The sequence below is a fragment of the Vitis vinifera genome, chromosome 3 (genome assembly GCF_030704535.1).
Source record: "Vitis vinifera cultivar Pinot Noir 40024 chromosome 3, ASM3070453v1".
NCBI classification, from domain to species: domain Eukaryota; kingdom Viridiplantae; phylum Streptophyta; class Magnoliopsida; order Vitales; family Vitaceae; genus Vitis; species Vitis vinifera.
Genome location: NC_081807.1, coordinates 20,045,001 through 20,052,278, shown reverse-complemented (window position 1 = coordinate 20,052,278; position 7,278 = coordinate 20,045,001).

Sequence of the window (7,278 nt, the reverse complement as noted above, 5' to 3'; positions counted from 1 at the left end):
GGAGGGAGTTGTTTGGTTTGGGTTGGTCTTGGTTTGGTATACTTAAAAAGAGGGAGACAAATTTGAGAATCACCATTCCTTGAATGAGATATGGTTTAAGCTAGGATGTTGTGTATGTACAACTGTTTTCACTAAATAAAAGATGAAAAAGAATTAAAGAGAAAAATAATAAAAGAAAGAAAAAAGTTTATGAAAGTCGTTTATAATTGGAATGAGTCATTACTTTTGTGGAAGGTCCCCTTCTGTGCTTCAAACCTGCAGGCTGAAAAGATGAAAAAGAATTGAAGAGAAAAATAATAAAAGAAAGAAAAAAGTTTATGAAAGTCGTTTATAACTGGAATGACTAATTACTTTTGTGGATGGTCTCCTTCTATGCTTCAAACCTGCAGGCTGAAGTTTCAATGCAGTATGTATATATATATATATGTGTGTGTGTTGGTTGCTGATATTTTTGAAGATGGATGGTATTGGAAACAACATTTTATACCTAAAAATGGTGGCTTGACAACAGGGTGAAGGTTCGAGAGTGAATGTGGCAGTGACCACAAGCTTTAAAAATAGTTGATTAATGATGGTATGTGAATTTTTGAAGATTGAGAGGAAGAAGAGGCGATATTAGGACTTTGTAGGATTTTGGAATTTTTGAAGCAAAAGTGGAGAGGTTAGAGTTTCCCAGGATTTTAAATATGAAAAGCAGAAGATGAGAGGTTAAGGCTGCCTTGGATTTTTGGGAGTGTTTTTTCCTCTTTTCTTTTTTACATGTGGGAGGCTTACCGGACAAGGTAGAGGACATTTTTGGAATCACAAACCTTAAAATAAGTAAAGATGGGTTCCCATTTGCTAATATTTTCATATTAGCATAGGATAACACACTTTTTCCCAAAGACTAATGCTAGAGCTATGGTTCTAATGGGACTTTTCTTTTTCCACATGATAAAAGAGGTTTGTCATCACAAAAAGCAACACAAGAAATATTGTCTTTGTTTCTAATCAAGCACTTTGTAAAACTAAAGTGATCTAATTGCAATTATTCAAACATACATAAAAGTTCTTATTCAGGTAAACAGAAGTTAATTCAAACAAGACTTAAATTAAAAAACAAAATACTAAAACTTCTATTCAACAATATGATGAACTAAGGGAACTCACCTAATAAGGACCATATTTTTATAACTTATAGCAAAATAACTAACTCTTATTTTATTTGGAGACTTACAATAATTTGTAAGGCCTATCTTTAAGTAATATTTTTGTTTTGTTTGCTATTTTTATTTTCAAATTTGGGACATGAAATTATGTTTAGCTCATTTTCCCATCAAGGTTTATATCATTAATTATATACCACTTGTAACTAATGTTATGCTTAGTTTCAGAAGAAAAGTATTGAGTAAAGAAAAAACAATGTTTAAAAATATTATTCTCTTATATTTGGTTTACTATGAAAAATATTTGAAAATTAAACAAACAAAATTAATTTAAAATTTATGTATTTTCAAATTATTTAATTTGAATAAGCATATAAAAATAATTTTACAAGAACTAGCATCTTGTCCCCCCTTCAATGGAGTGCATAAACTAAATGACTTCATTTTAAAGGAGAGTTCGAACACTAACCAGCAGGAATAACCACAAACAGAGAAGATATTAGCATATTTCATTTCCATATATATTCTTTAGGTTCATGATGTCAGAGACGAGATGAAGGGATGCACCACCTCTTCTCTTCCACAGATAATGAGATAACCAATCAAGATTAAAAGCAATTCAAATCAAGGGCAGAAACAGACAAATTGAAGAACACAATCAGAAATCTTCTTATAGCACAGTTACTAACACCGGATTGGCAAAGCAAACCCGAGCTGAGATGAGCCCGCCCCTCTTCCCTACACTTAAACCAAACATGGAAAATAAATGGAACCAACTTGTCAAAACCACTTCTGTTCATATCACAACTAAGATATTATGGATAGCCACTATCAGAACTACAGTTCAAGTGTCACACCAGCCCCTACATGCCTTGTTGTTGCTAAAATAGCCATCACGAATAGGTGGTACGGAGTTCAATTCATTGTCCCTGCAGTAAGTGTAAAGCACCGCTTAAAGTAAATTATAGAAGACGAAATATCTTGAGCAATAAGTTACACACAAAAAATGCCTGAATCGCAATATCAAAGGTTTCCCTTCTTCACTCAATTTAATGGCCCGTTTACATAGATCATTGAAACGTTGCACCCCACAATGAAGCCCATTTGATACTTCATCTATAGTTTGCCCGATCTTTGGGTCTTTTGTCCAATGCTTCAATATATAGTGAGATGGGATGTTGGATACACTGGATATTTGAAGAATAAGCAATGCATGTCACCTATTGTAGACATCTTCACCAACATGAATTCCATCAGGGACATCAACACCATCATGATTCGTCTTTGATCCGGTGTTGAACTTGTCCTCTTGGCCTGAAGGCAGTTCGAGATCAATCTCCATAGAGAAAATTACTATCTATAAAATTAAGATCTAAATCAAGCTCTATATTTGTTTCATGCCCAAATTTCGAAGTAATGTAATTACAGCATTTCCAAGCTTTGTTGGGACATCCATATTTTGGATAAGATAATTCACCATAGAAGCAAGGTTGATACTTGTCTGAAGCATACTTCAGAAGAGAGGTGAGTTAATTATGATGGTTGTACACTAAGCAGCTTGAGGCAGCCAGTCATTTGGTATTTGACATTTATGCATGCGCATAAATACATTTTCTAGTAATTTGATATCGAAAACCAACCAAGAAAATGGAAAAATATATATATACATAAATTCATAATTTGCAAATTTGTACATGTCTTATAGAGTTGTTATTTAATTAAATTTTAAAAAAAATTAATTTTCAAAATAAATAATAATAATAATTGAACAATAAATTAATGAAAAATAAATTAAGATAAACATGTCTTATGGAGTTGTTATTTAATTAAATTTTTAAAAAAAATCAAAATAAAAAAAATAAAAAATAACGGTAATTAAATGTTAAATTAATGAAAAATAAATTAAGATAAACATGTGTTATAAAATTGTTATTTAATTAAATTTCAAAATAAAAAAATGCAAAATTTAATAATAACAAATACTAATAATGGAATGTTAGATTAATGAAAATTAAATTAAGATAAACATTGTGTTATTTAATTAAATTTAAAAATAAAAAATAATAATAATAGAATGTTAAAAATGAAAATAAGTTAATATAAATATGTCTCATATAGTTGTTATTTAGTTAAATTTCAAAAATAAAAAAATATAAAATAAAAACAATAATAGTAGTAATCAAATATTAAACTAATAAAAAATAAATTAAGACAATGTTGCTACTTAAAAAATAATAATAATAATAATATATGAATACTAAATAGATTTTTGAAAAAAAAATTATTATTATTTAATTTTTCTTGAAATATTAATGTATTAATTATTATGAGTACTTAATTGTCCATTTTTAAGAAAGACTCTTAAAGGTATTTTAGGTATTTATGGATGATGCATTAGCCTTATAATTTCATAACTTCTTTTAGTCTTTAACACTATTTTTGTAAAGTTTAATCCTTTTAGAGCAATTTTCAGTCTCATCCATCTCTAAAGCATAATTGTCCTTTTTTTTTAAAAGGTACAATATCTATTAACAACAAATAAAACTAAGGTCATATAAAATACATATTTGGACTCAAATAATGAAATTTTATAAATTTGGATAATAGATGTCACATAAACATTGCAACTATTTAATATATTAATATTTATCCTTTAAGTATTCCCCATAATTAACACATATTAAATTTCAAGAAAATTTTAACAAAATAAATAAAATCTATTAAATATTCAAATAGTTTTTATTTTATTTTTTCAAGTTGCAATTGTTATCTTAAAATTTCATTTTTGAAATTCAATTATATAACAACTGAAAAAGGCATGTACACACACATAAAATAGGTTGAGGAAATTTCAAACACTGAAAAAGACTTTTCTAAAATTGTTCTTAAAAACTGTGTTTTGTAATATGAAATTAATTTTTATATAATATAGATATGCAAAATTACAAAACATTAACATTATAATTGATTTAAAGCAACTTCAACACCAGAACTAACTCCCAATTATAACTTTTCTACGAGTGCCGAAACTAACTTCCATATCATTATATGATTCATTAAACATTTATTGTTTACTAACCTAATCATAAGCATTTTTACAATTTAAAATAAGGTTACGAGAATAGAATACACCGGTCACGAAGTCCAAACTTAAACCCAAGAATTACATAATAAGGATGTAGCAACATAGATCAAGAGATAGAAAAATTGAGGGACTTCATGATTTAACCTACACATGTAGGAAATAAAGAATGGCCCTCAAATTTGAAACTTGGGACAAATTTCTCCGAACTTAGAATTTTCAGCACTTGATGTGGCTCTTAAATTCTGTTAGGGTCTTATTTTGAGCTCATCTTCATGCTCAAATTCTTCCTAATGCTTAAGGCATCTTCCTGAACATTTTTGCACACTCTAAATTAAAAGGAAATTAAACATGTAAATATGCCCAAAAATAAGGGAAAAAAATGAAAATGGCTAGACATGTTGAAATAGATATAAAATGATCGACTATGAAATGAGAATACTCAACAATGCTCCAAAAATATATTAAAATACTACAAGTAATAAGCAATTTTGAATATTAATAAGACATGAACGGTGTCTTGTTGATTGAAGATGTAGAGTTGTAGATTTATTCAATAATGAATTTTCATTTATGAGAAAAGCAATGTAAAAAATTAAACTCCATATTTATATAATTACTAATAATCCAATAAAGTAAGATTTCAACATAAATAATTGAATTAAATTTATATTAAAAATAATGATATAAACATAGTAAAAAGAGTTTTTTTATGTAAACTAATTTGTAGAGAGTGTTGAGATTTATTTGAATGTCGAAATTTGAAAAATTAAATAAGTAAATAAAAAGAATTAAGAATGGTGCAGCCTTAAAGTGATCTTGTTATGGTGTAATAACGTCACTCTTAATCCTTGGAATGGATAACTCAAATGATAGTTTTTAGAATAGGTCTCTGTGGTATGATGTCGAATATGATAAAAAAGGTTTTACTTGTCTTCACTAAACATCAATTGGTTTTTAGATAAAATAGTCAAAACTTGATTTAACAATTGGTATCAAATCCCAATATCACGGGCTCAAGTCACATGGAGTAATGTCAAATCCCATATAAATTTTTATAACTTTATTTAAATGCTAGTTTTTATAGTTCTCTTATGTACTATCTTTTTCTTTCTTTCTATTTTAGGTACCATCTATTTTTCTATTTGATTCTATTTGAAATCTACAAGTGAACATGGTACATATAAGAAAATTATAAGGAAGATTCATTATTTAAGAAAGAGGCAATCCTAGGCATAAACACTCATAAAATATAAAGAGAACATTTACTTCCTTTAATTTATTCCTTTTATTGCTCTTTATTCTTCCCTATTTCCTTCAAACATACTACATTATTTCTCTAAAACAAGCAAGACTTATAAAAAATATTATATATGTAAGGTCAACCAAGGCAATATTACCTTTAAAATAGCTTTCATTTGTGGGCTACTCCATGCATTTCTTAGTGCAATGCCCCAAAGCAAATCCAATGTAGTACTAATAAATTACTAAAATAATGTTCTCTTGTGAGAAAATTAATATATGATCCGTAAGGTCTCTTCTTCTCTTTTGTAGCTGAAAAAAGGTAAATTTTAAAATTAATATTTTATTTTTAAAATAAAATAATATAAAAACACATTTTGTTTCTCAATTATTCTCCAAACAAGTTTTTTAGAATTATTTTAGGGGTTGGTTTAAAAATAAGTTATATAAAAATGATTAAATATAAAACACTAAATATAAAATTTATTTTAAAAATATAAAATAGGTTAAGAATATTTCAAGTTATCAAACAAACTTTTATTCTAAAGAGAAACTATTATGTTTTGAAAATTATTTTCGAAATATTTTTAAACCCATCTTTTCTTTCTTTAATAAAAAAAAGTGGGCATATAAATATAACTAAACTTTTTCAACAAAGAAGCTATTACTAAAATTAATTTATATTTTTTTCCTGTGTTTTTTTAATTGACATGTGATTTTAGGCCATGGACCAGCTTCCTTTTTACACGCCACGAGGCCCCTCAAAATTAGGATTCAAGGAATGGTATGGGCTTCCTCTCCATAAATGGAAGGACAAATTCAATTAAAGAAAAAGAGAAACTTGCCTCTCCGCCTCTCCTTGCATGGGGATAAGAAAATAATCTAATTGGGTATCTACAAACTTAATAAAAAATAGGTTTTTTTTTTTTTGGGAAAACAGAAATTGTATAATACATTTAACAAAATTAGTTATTATTTTTTATTTTTTGCCATTTAATTTATCTTAGTTATTACAGGAGAGAAAACTATAAATTTTTTAATCAAATTATTCACTCTTTATTAAAAAGGTTTACAAATTTGGTAAAACGGAATTATTGAATTTTATAAATATATGCTAGTTTTATAACTTTTTGCAAGAAAAAAATTCTTACGAAATTTTCTAAAAATTAGTGAAATGAAGACTTGTATTTATAATTTTTGTTATTAACATTATTGATTTTTTAATAAATTTTTATTTTTAAAATATCCTTTAAAAGAATTTTTGTTATTGAATTCATTTTAAAAAAATTATAAAAATCAAGAAGAGTTAAATTTACCATTTTTAAAAAAAAAAAAAAAAAAACAGATTTCCAAGATGATGAGTGATAAAATCAGGATGGTGAATTTTGAACTTTGAAGAGTAAAAGTAGGCAATTAATGGTATTCCTAACAACTTTACTTGTTTGCTTTAGGGTTATGTTCCCTTGCTCACTTCTCAAAATGCTCCTTGCGATGGAAGATGTCTTTTGTGAAACCCGATGGTCAACGAATTAAGAATATCAAGCACTTCTTCATCAAAATGGAGGATTCTTTGCTTAAAAAGAAAGAAGAAATTTCTTTCTTCGTAGAGGAAAGCCCAATATATGCAAGGGAGATTGAGAACTTTTATTCAGACCATAAACCTCGCCATTTTAGCAAATGCATCTAACCTCATCATCAATTTGAATGTCATCTAACAAAATGTCTGCTAATCATTTGCAATTTTTGAAGAACAAGTTCACCAAGCACTTGGAAGACATGGAGGAGGAATATATCAGGAAAAATGAGATC